Below are 14,708 nucleotides of genomic sequence, written 5' to 3'. Positions count from 1 at the left end.
CATAGTTTGTGGAAAATCCAATTTTGTATGTATTTGGTTTTTAATGTTGGATATATTGAATCAAAAGTGCCTGTAAAATCTGTCCATGTTTTTAAGCATCAAAATTTATTGCTGAACATATGCACTAGGTAATTTTATTTTATTTTCTCTCCAGCCAGCACTGACAGCATTATAAGAAACTTGTAATGGCATTATTAAACAGATACTTTTGCCAGTTTCACCATTTTGAATATTTCTAAATGCACAAACATCAAATAAGATATTTAAATACATAGACACAAGGCCATAGTTAATGAAGTTTTTTTCACAGTATTTTTTAAAATAACATAAATCTCATGGCTAAAAAAATCAAATATGTAGGTATATTATATATAATATGGCTTTTAGGAAGCAGAATACATAGTTTTAAAGTATAGAGGTAATTTATTCTGCAGTGTTACAAAAGACACACACATGCACGTGCACACACACACACACACACACACACACACACACACACACAATTTATTCAATATTTATTATGTTTTCCAGGAGTTATATTTATATTTTCAAGAAAAAACTAAATTTTGTTTTTCTTGAAATATAAAATGACTTTCCAACTCTAATTTTTCTAGCTGTTTTGTACCATGTTATGTCTGTTTCTGGTGGTTTTGGCATGATGTAGATCATCAAAGAGAACAGCACTATAGGAGCCAATCCTATCTTTGGAGGAGAAACTTCCAGAAGGTGTTGTTTGTCCTCACTGGCTTACTATGACAATGTCCACACAAAACAGACCTGGCAAGGAAAGTAGCAACACTAATAAAATTTACTTATATGGTAAGTATTAATTTTGAGTTTAAATAGAATTGTGATTATTTCATTCCAATCTTAGGTTCATTTAGGTTGTGAATAAAGAGAATAACTGTTTCCTTAGATGATAAGGACTTTCTGAAAGGACACTGACATGTGGGCTGATAGGATGAAACTTGGGAGAGATATGGGGAAATGCACTTGAAGCTGAATGTTATTTCACTGAGGTAGCCAGCTGTTAATTGTCTCCGTTTTCTTGATAGCAATTAATGGACACCCTGCTACCCACATTCCTATTCTTCCAAGAATCATCTGGTGTATGTTCTTCCCATAGATTACATCTATTGCTCCCCTCTAGTGACCACTCCCCTAATTCAGAAAATAGGTAAGCATAATATTTTACTCTAAAACATTATTGATGGTATTCACTGGTGAGTTTGACAGTCTTAAATAGTTCTCTTGATTTTGCTGAAACATTTGTTGCTATAGACGAATTGTTAGCATTCAGATTCACTTCTTGGAATCCTGGAAATAAGCAGATAACGCCCTGACCTGCTCAGTTCTGATGTCATCTTATGTAAAGCCCACTTTAAGAGGAAACTCCTCCTCCTTCCCCCTTTCTCTCTATTCCCACGAGGTGTGCACCTCCCCCCCCCTTCCCATTTCCTCCATTCCCTCTCCCTTCCCCCCAAACAAACTTTCCACGTGGACATGTGTCTGCATGGTGTGAGTGAATTTCCAGTGCTCCACATCGCAGCCCACCATGGAGTCTGCTTGGCATGTCTCCCTCACCCATGGGACACCATGGCCCAACCAGCCAAGGCCTCCTGAGCACCGTATCATAACACTAATACTCAATATAGAAACAGTATTCTCTCCTTAAATACAAAAGATAGGGAGGAGAGTTCATAAAGAGTCTGTGTTGCAAACATTTAATAGAATTCCCCAAATCCATTTTGTTTTCGATTTTAAGAATAGCGGAACCAGGCTCTTTCTCATTTGATGGTTTGTACTCATTGTCCTTGGTAAAGGACTGAACAGTACATCATTTTTTAGCAATCTGCTCTCTTTCGAATATGTTTTGTTGTTGCTGAATTGATTTTAACTTCCCTCTTTAAGAAGGTTGAGGGATACATAGTTCTAAGGAATGTCTTCCATACTGACACTGAGGAGTGAAGTCTACTTACACATTCTTCTTCTATGCTCTTTGCTTTGTCGTTCATCTGCCCATTATCAGCACTCTCATTAGTCTCCTTCCTGTACACAAAATTGGCTTTTAAAGGTATTTTCTTCCTGCATATTCCACTTGCCAAGGAAAATGCTGATCTCTCTAGTCAGCATGCAGAAATACTTTGATTTCAGGCTGAAGGTGACAGGAAGTGTTCAAGAGACAGGTTTGCATTTCACAGCTAGCCAGCTCTAATTGATTGTCTGCTGGTTAATTTGTGTTGCTTTCTATCACTTGCTTTTGTGTTTTTGTTATGGACTTGCAGCTTCAAGGGTTCGCCTGAGGCAAGGACAGGTTAACATTCGGCTACTTTTGTCAGTGAGGGTCCTCCCAGCCAGTCAGCCATTGTCATGGGCAGTTCAACTTTGCCATCTTGCAAATGGATCCTACTAGTTTGACTTGTGACTGTTTACACTCCCTCATGGTGGGGTAGAGAGGATCACAAGACCCTCACCTGGATATCAGGTGCTTCCTGTGGCTTGCTGTATGTGGTATTTGGGAGGGGCCAGAGTACATAAACTAGGGCGAATTGGAGAGAGCAGCTCCATCTGTGAGGCTATTGGGAAGCCAGCATATGTGCAGCAGAAAGGCTTTATAGGTGAGGTTGGTTCAGGTGGAGGAACATCTGCACCCCCACGTGCGACTCTTCACCTGTGCTTTATGAGGAAGCCCAATAAACTCATTGGTTCTTCAAAGTGAACTTTAGTGGAATTGTGCCTTGCTTTTTGCTGGGAACTTAAGAGAGGGGTAGATGTTGTTTATATCCCCTGACCCCAGAAGGAATTTTAGTAAAAGTGGTCTTGGTGAAATAAAATTGGCTAAGCACGGAATCAACTGGCCATGGTATCCAGAATTCATCAAAATCTAGTTGGTTTTGACAGTAAATGTTAGCATATCCCGATCTTCTGGGGCAGTCTGATTGCTTACCTGGGAACAAATATATTTTGTTATAGACCTTCAAAAATGAAATGTGAAAACTTATCTCTCATAGACTTAGCTGTGTCTTCCTAAAATTGTCTTCATTTTCTGTACAGAGTGCTCTGCCAGCCCTATTATTCATAGATGATTTATAGGATGTCACATTTGGCACTGTAGTGTTGTCCAAAGGACACAGATGATGCCACTAGACAACACAATCTGTTATGACTATTTCATATACCCTATGCCATTGATCCATTAGACATGGGGTAGGAGTGTCACTCAATTATTTGGAGAGACAAATCCCAAATACAAATGGCAAATTTGTTGCCCTTCCTAAAGTGAAAGTATAGAGAACTGTGTTTGGAACCAAGGAGATTCATCATAACATATTTCTCAAATGTGCTGGTGAATAGACTATTGCAATACACAAAACTACGCTGAAGGACTCATCCTGGGAAGGCTTTGTGATTTGGACAAAGATCTCTGTGCAGCTGAGGGCTGACAGAACACACATGGAGTAGAGACTAAAGAGTGAACTGGAGTCAGATAACCATGATTGTAAATGTAAGCCTTAAGACCAATACAAAGGTGGGGAACTGTAGCAGTTTTCCCTTGTTTTAATCCATCTTTTTTTCTTCCCACATTACATGAAGAACATCAGCAGTAAATATTGTGTTAAATTCTGGTATACAACTGACTGTGAGCTCATTTCATAGTTGCCTGGACAGGGATTTGTGTGGGAACACTGCACAGGGACAACATAAACTGTGTTAGGTATTTGTTAGTGGCCATTCGTGCATTTTCCCTGTGCTCTAACTGACTGGTTTTGACAGATTACAAAAATGCAATCTGTACTTTGTGGCTTCCAATTGAGTTGAGCCAATGATGAATATTGGTGGAAATAAGAGGAATTGAAAGCATTGAGAATGAAGTTCTTTCCCTATTGAACTGGTCTGGGTTAACACTGTTCTACATATAAATTTATCCTGTCAAGGAGCTCTTCTCTTAACAATTTATGATTTTTGCTTCTAATAATCACATTCTCAAATTATATCTTCAGTTGTGCTTTGAGTAGCAGCCAGTAACAGGTACCAGTTGAACTTCGTGTGCTATCAAAATTAAAGTTATCTATTGTAGAGTATAAAACTTGCCACAAGGATCTAATTGAAATCCGGATAATTCTGGGGTAGCCCCTGACCAATAAAATGAGAATTGATAAGGGTTGACTGTTTCTGCTGTCCTTTATTCATCTAATCAAGGACTCAACTACCAGATTCAATAACAGTTGTATCAGTTTTCATAATGTGGATTTATAAAACCTTAAATAATTTTAGCATGATTTTTTAAGCTATATTATATGCAACTTTTACATATGTGGGAACCAATACTTAAATATCAAATAAGTTATCAAGTATATTCACCCAGCAGATAACTGAGCTAATGCTTGAACTAAGGTCCTATCTTTCATGTGTTTTTAAGAGCAGTATTTATTTACATAATAATATCTTAAAGTTTATTATATACTTATCAGAATAAAATAATGGATAAATAATAAGGTTGCCTTTGAATTATGGGTTAAGATGCCCTCTGCTTGCAAAAAAGTGCTACTCTACATCTTCAATTTCATTCAAACATTATCATTATTTCAGGAAAGCAACTTCAAGTTTTCTCATGTCGATGAGCAATTGTTCACCAGTGGGAAGCTGCCTGGGCGTAATATTGTTAGGTTAAAGTCAAGGGTTTCATGCTGCCTTAACTGTTCGATCTTTCTAAACTGAAGGAATGAAAGTCAATCACAAAATGGCAGCTGCAATTTAGTTGTTTTCAATTAGACAAACAGGATTAGACTTTAAGATTTGGCTTTGCCTCAATAATGGAAGTTATTAGTTCATAACTAGAGGCATAGCTGTGAATTTAGAACACAATCAGGGGCACCAGTCAAGCATGACAAGAACAGTTCTGTTCACATATGTTCCGTTTCAAAATGGAACATCCATAGCAGTTCACTGGAGCTCAAAATTACAGTTGAGCAACGATCGGTTTAACCACCTTCAAAAATCTGTGTCCAGGAAACAGACTGAAAAATTAGTTTCTTAAAATTAACATGTGTGAATTATATTCATGAAAATATCTGAAGATGATTCTCAAAGTAAACAAACATTTACATAGTTGTTAAGTATTTATGAGAAAAATCATGTATTTTTGAAATATGAATGTTATTGAAAGGTAATATTTCAGAGAATAATTGAAACTAAGCTAAAGAGATTAAGAAAATGTGTCATGTCACACTTTCATTATGAGTGGTGCATGGGGAAAGAGTTATAATCAGAAATAATTATTTTAAAGGTTCATTATTTAAGATTCATTTATTTATTGGATTTAAAACATTTTTAGTACACACACACACACACACACACACACACACACACACACACACACAAACACACCACACTGTATTTACAACATTTCCCTCTCCAAATGCTCCTTTGAAACAATACTATACACTATAACTGAAATAGTATTTCTCAAATAAAGGACTTTTTTCTTTATTGTTGCTACAAATATATATTTATCTATTACTAAGTACATATTATATATGATATATCTCATCTATCTGTAGATGTAACCAACGGTCTTATTAAATAAGAAACACAGAGCCGATTCAGAGAAGAAAGCCAAGAGGTCAGAGCTAAGAGCCTCACCCTTCCTGATTCAGGGATCCTCTTCAGCCAAGAGAGCTCTCCGAAAGGGACCTACTTCCTGTGTGTATGTCTTTAGATAGTCTAGCTGTTCTGCCTTCTCATTGGTTGTAAACCCAAACATGTGACTGCCTCGTCACTGCCTGAATGTACCGCCCTCCAGGTCCTTAAAGGCGTGCGCCACCGCCACCACGCACTTGCTATGGCTCTAATAGCTCTGACCCCCAGGCAACTTTATTTATTAACATATAATTAAAATCACATTTCAGTACAAGTAAAATACCACCACATTTCCCCTTTTCTATTTTAATAAAAAGGAAAAAAAAGAAAAAGGTTATAACTAACAAAAGAAAAACTATATACAAAAGTACAATGACTATATACAATATATACAATTAATAAATGTCTAAACAATGTCTAGTCCATTTGTATTTGACAAATTCAGAGAAAATAATTTCATTATCTATCCTATTTTGTTAAGTCCAAAATGTATCTAATTCACTTTCTATCCTAATTAATCTTCAACTATAACTAACTAACCTTCAACTATAGCTAACTAATCTTCAACTCCCTCAGAGACCCAAGAAGGAAATAATATTAGCTAACAAAAATAAAAACAGAAAGTGCATGCAAGCAACTTCCAAAAAATTTGTGAGTTGACAGAAACAGTCAGCTGCCTGGACAGTCACCTGAGGTTTCTCCGCAATGCTGGGGCATCATCTTCAGCCTATAGGCTTAGCATATCTGACAGACTCATTTGTGAAGTAGGATGTACACAAGGTCAACAGTTCAACCTCACATTTGGTGAGAGCAGTCCATGTACCAGAAACACCTGAATTCCACTAGTGTCATATCATGATTCAGGATTTTAAATTCTGGAAATTGTTGATGATTTTTTAATTCAGCTGTCCATTCTTGATGGCTGTGTATATTTGGCTTCATCTCAGCATCCCGTTCTTCTCCACATCCCTCTGTCAAATGCCAGTCTACTATGGAGAGGCATGAGCTTAGTTACTCTTCAAGAATAACTGTTTCAGCTGCTATTCCATTGCACAACAGAAGCCATCGGCCCACTGCCTGTTCAGCTGCCTTCGAAGAAAAGGGTACTGTACCTTTTCCGAATTGCGAAGGCCACTTCAGGGATGGTGCCATATTGTCCTGGCCTCAGAAGATGCCTTTTGATAAAGCCATAGCCACACTTGTTTTGGCAAGAATCAGTAGTCCTTTGTTTCATGTCCTGTCTGTCCATTTTGTCAGCAGTTGATTCGAGGATACTTTGTTGTCCAGTGGCTAACTTTTGCCACAATGAAAGTTAACTCCATATGCAGTTTCTTCAATGCCCATATTTTCTCTGAAGTAGATTGGTACTGCCAGAAGCCGACATGTCTCATAGTCATAACAAAAAAGAAAAATTTTCTAAGTTATTAAAACATTTTAAATACCATATTCTGTAGATCTCTGAAGGGTTTGAAGAGGACCTGTCTAAAATATATCTGCTCAATTTTTAAAACATATCTAATATGACTACAAGTTCTATTGTAATGTCTAACTACTAACTTTCATTTCTTTATATCCTAATAGTTGGTAATAATAACATTCAAGGATCAGAAAATTGCATTGTTAAATGAACGGTATAAGTACAATTAGAAATATACATATAGCATTTTCTAACAATATCAATTTCAATATATATAATTTGTATACAATATAAAACAATCCAATCCAATGTAAAGTATTTAAAACTAGTAATTGTCTTTTTCTTCTTCTTTCTTTCTTTCTCTCTTTTTTTTTAAACAAGAACCTTAAATCTAATCTCCTTTGCTTAGCCTTTTTCCTAACCCTTGACAACAACTTGTAACCAACCCCCCTAAACAATGAAAATTATCCCAGACCCAAAACCCATTAAAAAGACCAAAAAACCACCCGCCCCACACCACCTCTTTGGGAATGTGGGCGTCGTATTCTTAAAATTGCTTCCTGCTTGGTATGGGCGAAGTTTAAGCGGTTTTTAATGGATTCTTGTCACGTTGGGCGCCAAATGTAGATGTAACCAATGGTCTTATTAAATAAGAAACACAGAGCTGATTCAGAGAAGAAAGCCAAGAGGTCAGAGCTAAGAGCCTCACCCTTCCTGATTCAGGGATCCTCTTCAGCCAAGAGAGCTCTCCGAAAGGGACCTACTTCCTGTGTGTATGTCTTTATATAGTCTAGCTGTTCTGCCTTCTCATTGGTTGTAAACCCAAACACGTGACTGCCTCGTCACTGCCTGAATGTACCGCCCTCCAGGTCCTTAAAGGCGTGCGCCACCACTGCCACACACTTGCTATGGCTCTAATAGCTCTGACCCCCAGACAACTTTATTTATTAACATACAATTAAAATCACATTTCAGTACAAGTAAAATACCACCACATCTATCTATCTCTCAACACTATTTGCTGCCTATACCTTTTCATCTAAATGGAAAATCTTGGGGATGAAGCTTTAACCTTGGGAGGGAAGAAGGAGTGCTATACATAGGAGAGTGAGTGGGGAAGAATTTTTAAAAAGCCATAGGGGATAATTATTTTAAGTTTATATAGATTTACATTTTTCTTTCTCTCATCTTTCCTTCCTTCCTCCCTCCTTTGCTCCCTCCCTCCCTCCCTCCCTCCTTTCTTTCTTTTTCTTTCTAACATCTATCTATCTATCTATCTATCTATCTATCTATCTATCTATCTATCTTCATCATCATCATTATCTATCTATCTATCTATCTATCTTCATCATCATCATTATCTATCTATCTATCTATCTAGAAGAATGAGGGTACACACAGTCCAGAAGGACCCCTGAAGCTAGAGTTGTAGGCAGTTGTGAGCCAACTGGTGTGGCATTTCTCCAGGATTCCTAATATTTTTGAAAAAATATTTATTATATGTTTTCTTTTCTCAGTGAATTAATTCTTCTGTTATAATAATGATAAGAATTTAATAGTACAGAGTCACAATATTAAAAAGGAGCTGAGCCTTATGATCTCATAATTAAAAAAAAATTACAAGTCAAGATAGGCATCATAGTTGCATTATTGTTACTATTAGTATATTTGTTTAATTAAAATACACATGAAAGGACCTCATTTTAAACACTTATGCCAACATATTCTATGTCCAACATAATAAAATCAATTTAGTTCCTGTTCTGCATTTGGTACTGTTTCCATCTCAATGAGCCTTTGATTCAGTGAGATAAGTCTAAAGCCAATGTCTTCAATTCATTATAGAAGAATGGACACAGAGACCAAAGTCCTTGAATGTTATTGGCTGTGATCTTGGGACATCTTACTGGATATGCGTATACTTTATTTTTGTTCTCTCTTTTCTCAGGTTAAACAGCATCTCCTCACTGAGATGTTAAAGAGCTTCTCGCTAGCGACTGACTTCCTTATGGTTGTCTAGCATTAGTATTTTTCTTTTTGAAAAAAAAAAGCTCTGATTTATTTTGTGGAAAGTGGCACTAAGGAACTGCAAGCTTGACATGATTCATGGACAATGCTGTATCATTGCTTCTGTTCCAGCTGTGATCCAATGATTTCTGCTGTGGTCTAGACCCCAGTGGCCACCCTTCCAGCATCCTTCTACCACAGGATGAAGGCTGCCTTTCACTATTTTCAAGGCATGGTCATTTGTTTAGGATGGGAATGTGCTGGTTTTAGTATAAGGATCATGCATCTCTATGCCATATTCAGAAAAGGTAAAGCTTATCACTTCAGTTCAATGTTGATTCACACTTGGAAAATTTTAGATAAATATTACATAGAGTGAAAAGTACTGATCTTAATGATCACTCTCCTTATTTAATGTGTCTGTGTGTTTATGATTTATGTTGAGGTTTGGGGCTACATGTCCCAGAGCTCTGAATGTCTGAGGACAATTTTGAGAGTTAGTTCTTCCACATTTTTGAAGGTGGGTCTGTTTTGTTGTTTCTAGTGGCTACATACTTCAGTCTAGCTGGCCTATGGGCTTCTGAGTGTTCCCCTGCATCCACCTCCTATCTCACAGTAGAAGTACTGGAATGATAACTGTGTACCACAGCATTGGGGCTTTTTATGTGGGTCCCAGAGATTGAACTCAAGTTATCAGGATGTCTTGCCAGCCCGAAACCACAGATCTTAGAACTGTATAGTGTGACTGGGTTCATTTACTTAGCTACACCATTTTGATATAAAGACTATTTTAATATCCTCAGAATGTCTCCTTTTGTAGACAGGTCAACTATTTGAAAATGAAATCACTTTTTAAAATATGTTTCTCATGGCAGACTTTGATTTGTTTTAGAACTCAAGATAAATGGAATCTCAGAGTGTGTGCACTTCTGGATTTGTATCCTATCACTCAGTATATATTTAACAGACATATCTTTTAGCATGCAGTTGCAAAGGTTGCATTATTCATAGACCATGTGCAGACAGAAAAGGCAGTGGGTTGTGTTTTGGATGTATCTTCTGAGAGGTATATCACTAAAACACTTCCTAAGGCAGACAGTGCCTCACCAGCCAATTTGTCTTCTTTCACCAGGTCTGTAACAGTTTTGCTTATTAAAGAGCCAGGGCTTATGGTGTTTTATCTCTTCTATATTTAGCATCTACATTTGTTAATCTGGTTCCTTACTATTTGCTTTTCAGTGATAAGTCTTTGCTGACACTCTGTAACCAGATGAATAAAACAATTCACTAAGATTAATAACATAGATGAAGTGAAGTAGCATGTGGTAATAATGTGGGAATGTATCTAACATTTTACAAAATGTGAACGCTGAAGGATGCTGTAAGTTTAGACCTACAATAGTGTGGAGATTAACCCTCCAAAAGACAGAATTAAACACCATGAAAATGAGTTACTTTTGCATTTTCACTTTACAAGGGAATGTGGCTTTAAGAAAATAACATGGGAAACATTTTCTTTTAATGAAAAGGAGAACACGATAATATGACTTAGGATGGTTAAAATTAATGAATAATTTTTAAAGGCAAGAGTATTTGAAAACTTTAAACTGATTGAAATTGCTATGTAATGAGCTGCAGTTGGTGTTCAAAGTCAGTGGTGCTTAGATTTACAAATGAAAACTTAAAAATACATTACTCTTCAATGTCATCTAGTTCTTAATCTGTAGATGTTCATCTCACTAGAAAGATCAAGACAGTGGAAGGACAAAGGAACTTTGTAACATTAACGGTGTAAAATCTGAGATTTTTTTTTTAAAAACCTGGGTCAATTTTATTATAAAAAGAAACAGACTTAGTTTAAAAGATTGTGTTATGGGCTGGAGAAACGGCTCAGCTATTATGAGCTCTCACTGTTCTTCCAGGAGACATGAGTTTAATTCCCAGCTCCAGCTCCTACAGGGCGATCTTTCTCTAACTTCACTTCCTGGGAATCTGATGTTTGCTTCTGGCCTCCACAGGCACCGGGCACAAGTGGTATCAGGCAGAGGTGCAAGCAAAACACTCCTACACCCATGAAATAAAATCAAAAACATGTTAGAACAAGTTGAAACCAATTAGTTTTAATTGGTCCTCCTCTGAAGATAACAGATTATATATGCCCTAAATACTGGTTTTGAAATCTAGAGTTTTTATTTTCACTCACCAAACACATTGTTCCCAGAGTTAACTAATTATTTGATTGGTATTTCATTGGAAACTGCACCTAGAAAATTTAGTAATACTGTGCAATTCTTTATTTTCCTGTCTTTAGGCCAGCAAAAAGTTTCAGTATTTATGTATTTTATATTGTCTACCTTCTATTCCTACATTTATTTACTTAGTTGGTTGTTTAGTTAGTTAGTTATTAATTGAGACAAGATTGAACTGTGTAGCCCTAGGTGGCCTAGAACTTGCTATACAGACTAAGCTGGCCTTGAAAACTCTACTACATTTTAGACACCAACACATTTCCATATAAAGATAACAGGAAATTATAATTATACCTTAGCTAATGCTACTATTAACACTTTAATCTTAATATGTATATTAACAATATGTGTGTTATGTAAATCATTTATTGTAACTGGTTATCCATTTTTCTTATATCTGTCAAACTTTGGAATAGTGATGCTAAAATGTCATTTGTGTGTTCATTTGGTGTCTGGAAGTGTTAGTTCTATATCCACAGAAAGAGAAGAAGCTTCAGTCAGAATATAAATCTCCCACATGACAGAGTGTATGTTTAAATGGATTCCCACTTTTTTCTGTAGGAAGTTCTCCATCAATTCTCATACTGGCACAGGTACCATATCTCATGGCTGGGTGGCTGGTGCTTTGAAACCTTTCTTGAAATTTGAGTTTAGGAAACTATGATTTAGGACCAATTTGTGAATAGTTTATAATTTGCAGGCCTTTTGGTTTCACAGAAAAAATAGTCAAAGGAACTGGCCACTGTAGTGGCAGGTCTAGGCAGTGTAACACATAAGCAAATGACCCTGCATTGTAAGACACTCAAATACAATTTTATTAATTGAAAATGACATTTGAATATTACAACATCTTACATATCAAAAATAAGGTCTTTAGCATAATTGTTCAACCATATGCAATTTCTCTTAGCTTGTGAGTCTTAAATAGCCTATTAGTTCCTATGTTAAAAATCCTTACATACCAGTTATCATTAGAAAGATAAATCTAACATGTTAAATTTAATACTTTCCCTTATCCTTTCTTTTCAGTTTCTATCTTCTTATACTACTGGACTTCATTTTTTTCCTATAAAAGACTGAAGTAATTTATACATCTTCACACATTGGCAATATTAAGCCTCAGAATATGAGTTATTTGTTATATTTATGAGAGAAACCCTCAAGCTCTCCAACATCTTGTTTAAGGTAGTGGCTGAGGAAAAGGACAGCACAGGTAGAAGAGGAACCAATTTTTGAGAGATAGTGAGTTGACATTTATGAGATGGAATTATGCAGGGAGTTGGGAAAACTGGGCAAAGCAATAATATTTAAAATTTCTATCAGATAATTACTCAGAATATTACTTATCACTAATTTTCTTCTCGTTCATATATAAATTGAATTAATATGATGAGTCACCTACGTTTGTATAATTTCTTCTGTTTTATGAGCCATAGATATCAGGGCATTATAGATCATAAAATGGTTAGATGATGGAAATCTAATATATGGATTCATGAATAAAAAGCATGTGAGAAAAATATTAATTTATGTAAACAGAATAATGAATTATTAATTATACTGATATTTTTATTTGTTTGAGTGGTGTGTGTGTGTGTGTGTGTGTGTGTGTGTGATATACACAGGTCACTCACTATGTACTTGTGAAAGTTAGAGGACAACTTTCTGATTTGGTTCTCTTTCCACTGTGGATTTTGGGATCATACTCAGGTTGCAAGACTAGTATGGCATGTGCTTTTATCCACAAAGACATCTCATCAGTTCCCAATAATAAATTTAATGGCTCAGATATCAAAAAACACCTCAATTTATGATACAATGCTTTTCCATCAGATTATTGGATTTGGAATATGGTCTTCATAAATACTTGCAGATATTAAGTCTGTACACTTGGGAAGTCTATTCATTAGCTTGAGAGACATCAGAAAAAGTCTACTCAGGTGATTATGTAACTAAGCTTTTGTAGCATGAAGACACTAGAGAAGCAATGCCATCCCACCCAATCTCTGGTGCAAAGTGTTTGTGATCTCAGTTTACATGGTCACAAAGGTCTCTCATGTTCATTCATACAACGTATACTGTCACCACATTCCTGTCACTTCAGTAATGAAGTCCTTATTGGTTCCTCTCATATATGTGATATTCTAAGAATAGATACCTAATAAAAGTTCCTCATTAGTCTCATCCAATAGTTTCCACTGGGCTTACAGAAACTTTTACTCCCAAGTTTAATAGTCATGTAGAATATCAAACTATACAAAGGAAATCTAGAAATCAATAAATCTTCAATTTCTGCATTAGGAAAAGCACAGGATGCTAAAACTCTCCATCACTATATTCTTTGTTATTGAATGATAAAATTACCTCCATTTTTGCATTGGAAAAAATACTCTGGAATAGCATTTGCTTATTCCATGTAAAAAGTATTGTTTTGTTTTATTGCATTCTTAGCATTGATTCCTAGACCAGTGAATTCATTTTCTATTGCTATTAATACTTAAGTAAACTTTTGCACTACTTCAACTGATTCAGGCCAGATACATTGTTAAATACCATGCAGAACTCTGTCCCTTGTACATAGAATACATGGATAGCTGTGATTCAAAGTCAAAAGTACAGAACATTGGTTTAAATTTGAGGTTAGGATAATAAGCATTTTTCCAATATAGTTTTCTGCATCCTCACTTTCTACCTCTCTAAATTATTTGTAATATTGGTATGAAAATGACCCTCTTCTTCCTAACTACAAGTCCCTAAGCTATGTCAGTTTTCCATTTAATCCTCCCATTTTCATGAGCATAGTCATGGAATTTTTAAGCACCACACATTTATTACAGTAAATTTATCTGTGCTCATTTCTTTTAACTTCATTTAACATTGAATTCCTGAGAAAGAATTCTGCATCCATCTTATTTATTAATTTCTTTTGCAGTCCTAGTGCCTGGTACATGTCTGTTGGATTGGAAATTGTTTATTCCTACTGAATAAAACATTAACTTCTTGGTGTCTCCTATGCGGAAAAGTAATTCAATCTAAGCAAGATACTATTTGAACACAATGGGCCATAACTCAAAGGTATATTAATTTTCGTGTGAATTTTTTTTATGGTTTAGTTCTATTTATGCCAAGCATCTCTTCTGTATTCAGTCTTTAAGCATGCATTGTATAAACATTTCAGGTACTTACATAAGATATAGGGTAAATCAAAGTCACTTTAGCTGTCTATAAAAATGAAGATTTCTTGACTACTCACTGGCCCACTGTTTGATGAGCTGACATGAAAATATAAAGTGCAGAATTTGAATACCTGTAGTACTTATCATTAATCTTATTGGAACTGAGTAAACTTCATTCAGCTCAACCTCAGAGATACCTCATTTGTTGAATTCTTTCAC

Source organism: Peromyscus californicus, unplaced genomic scaffold, assembly GCF_007827085.1.
Source record: "Peromyscus californicus insignis strain IS unplaced genomic scaffold, ASM782708v3 Scaffold_7__1_contigs__length_154581171, whole genome shotgun sequence".
Classification (NCBI taxonomy): Eukaryota; Metazoa; Chordata; class Mammalia; order Rodentia; family Cricetidae; genus Peromyscus; species Peromyscus californicus.
The sequence above is the reverse complement of the archived record's forward strand: the minus strand, read 5'-3'. Positions refer to the sequence as shown.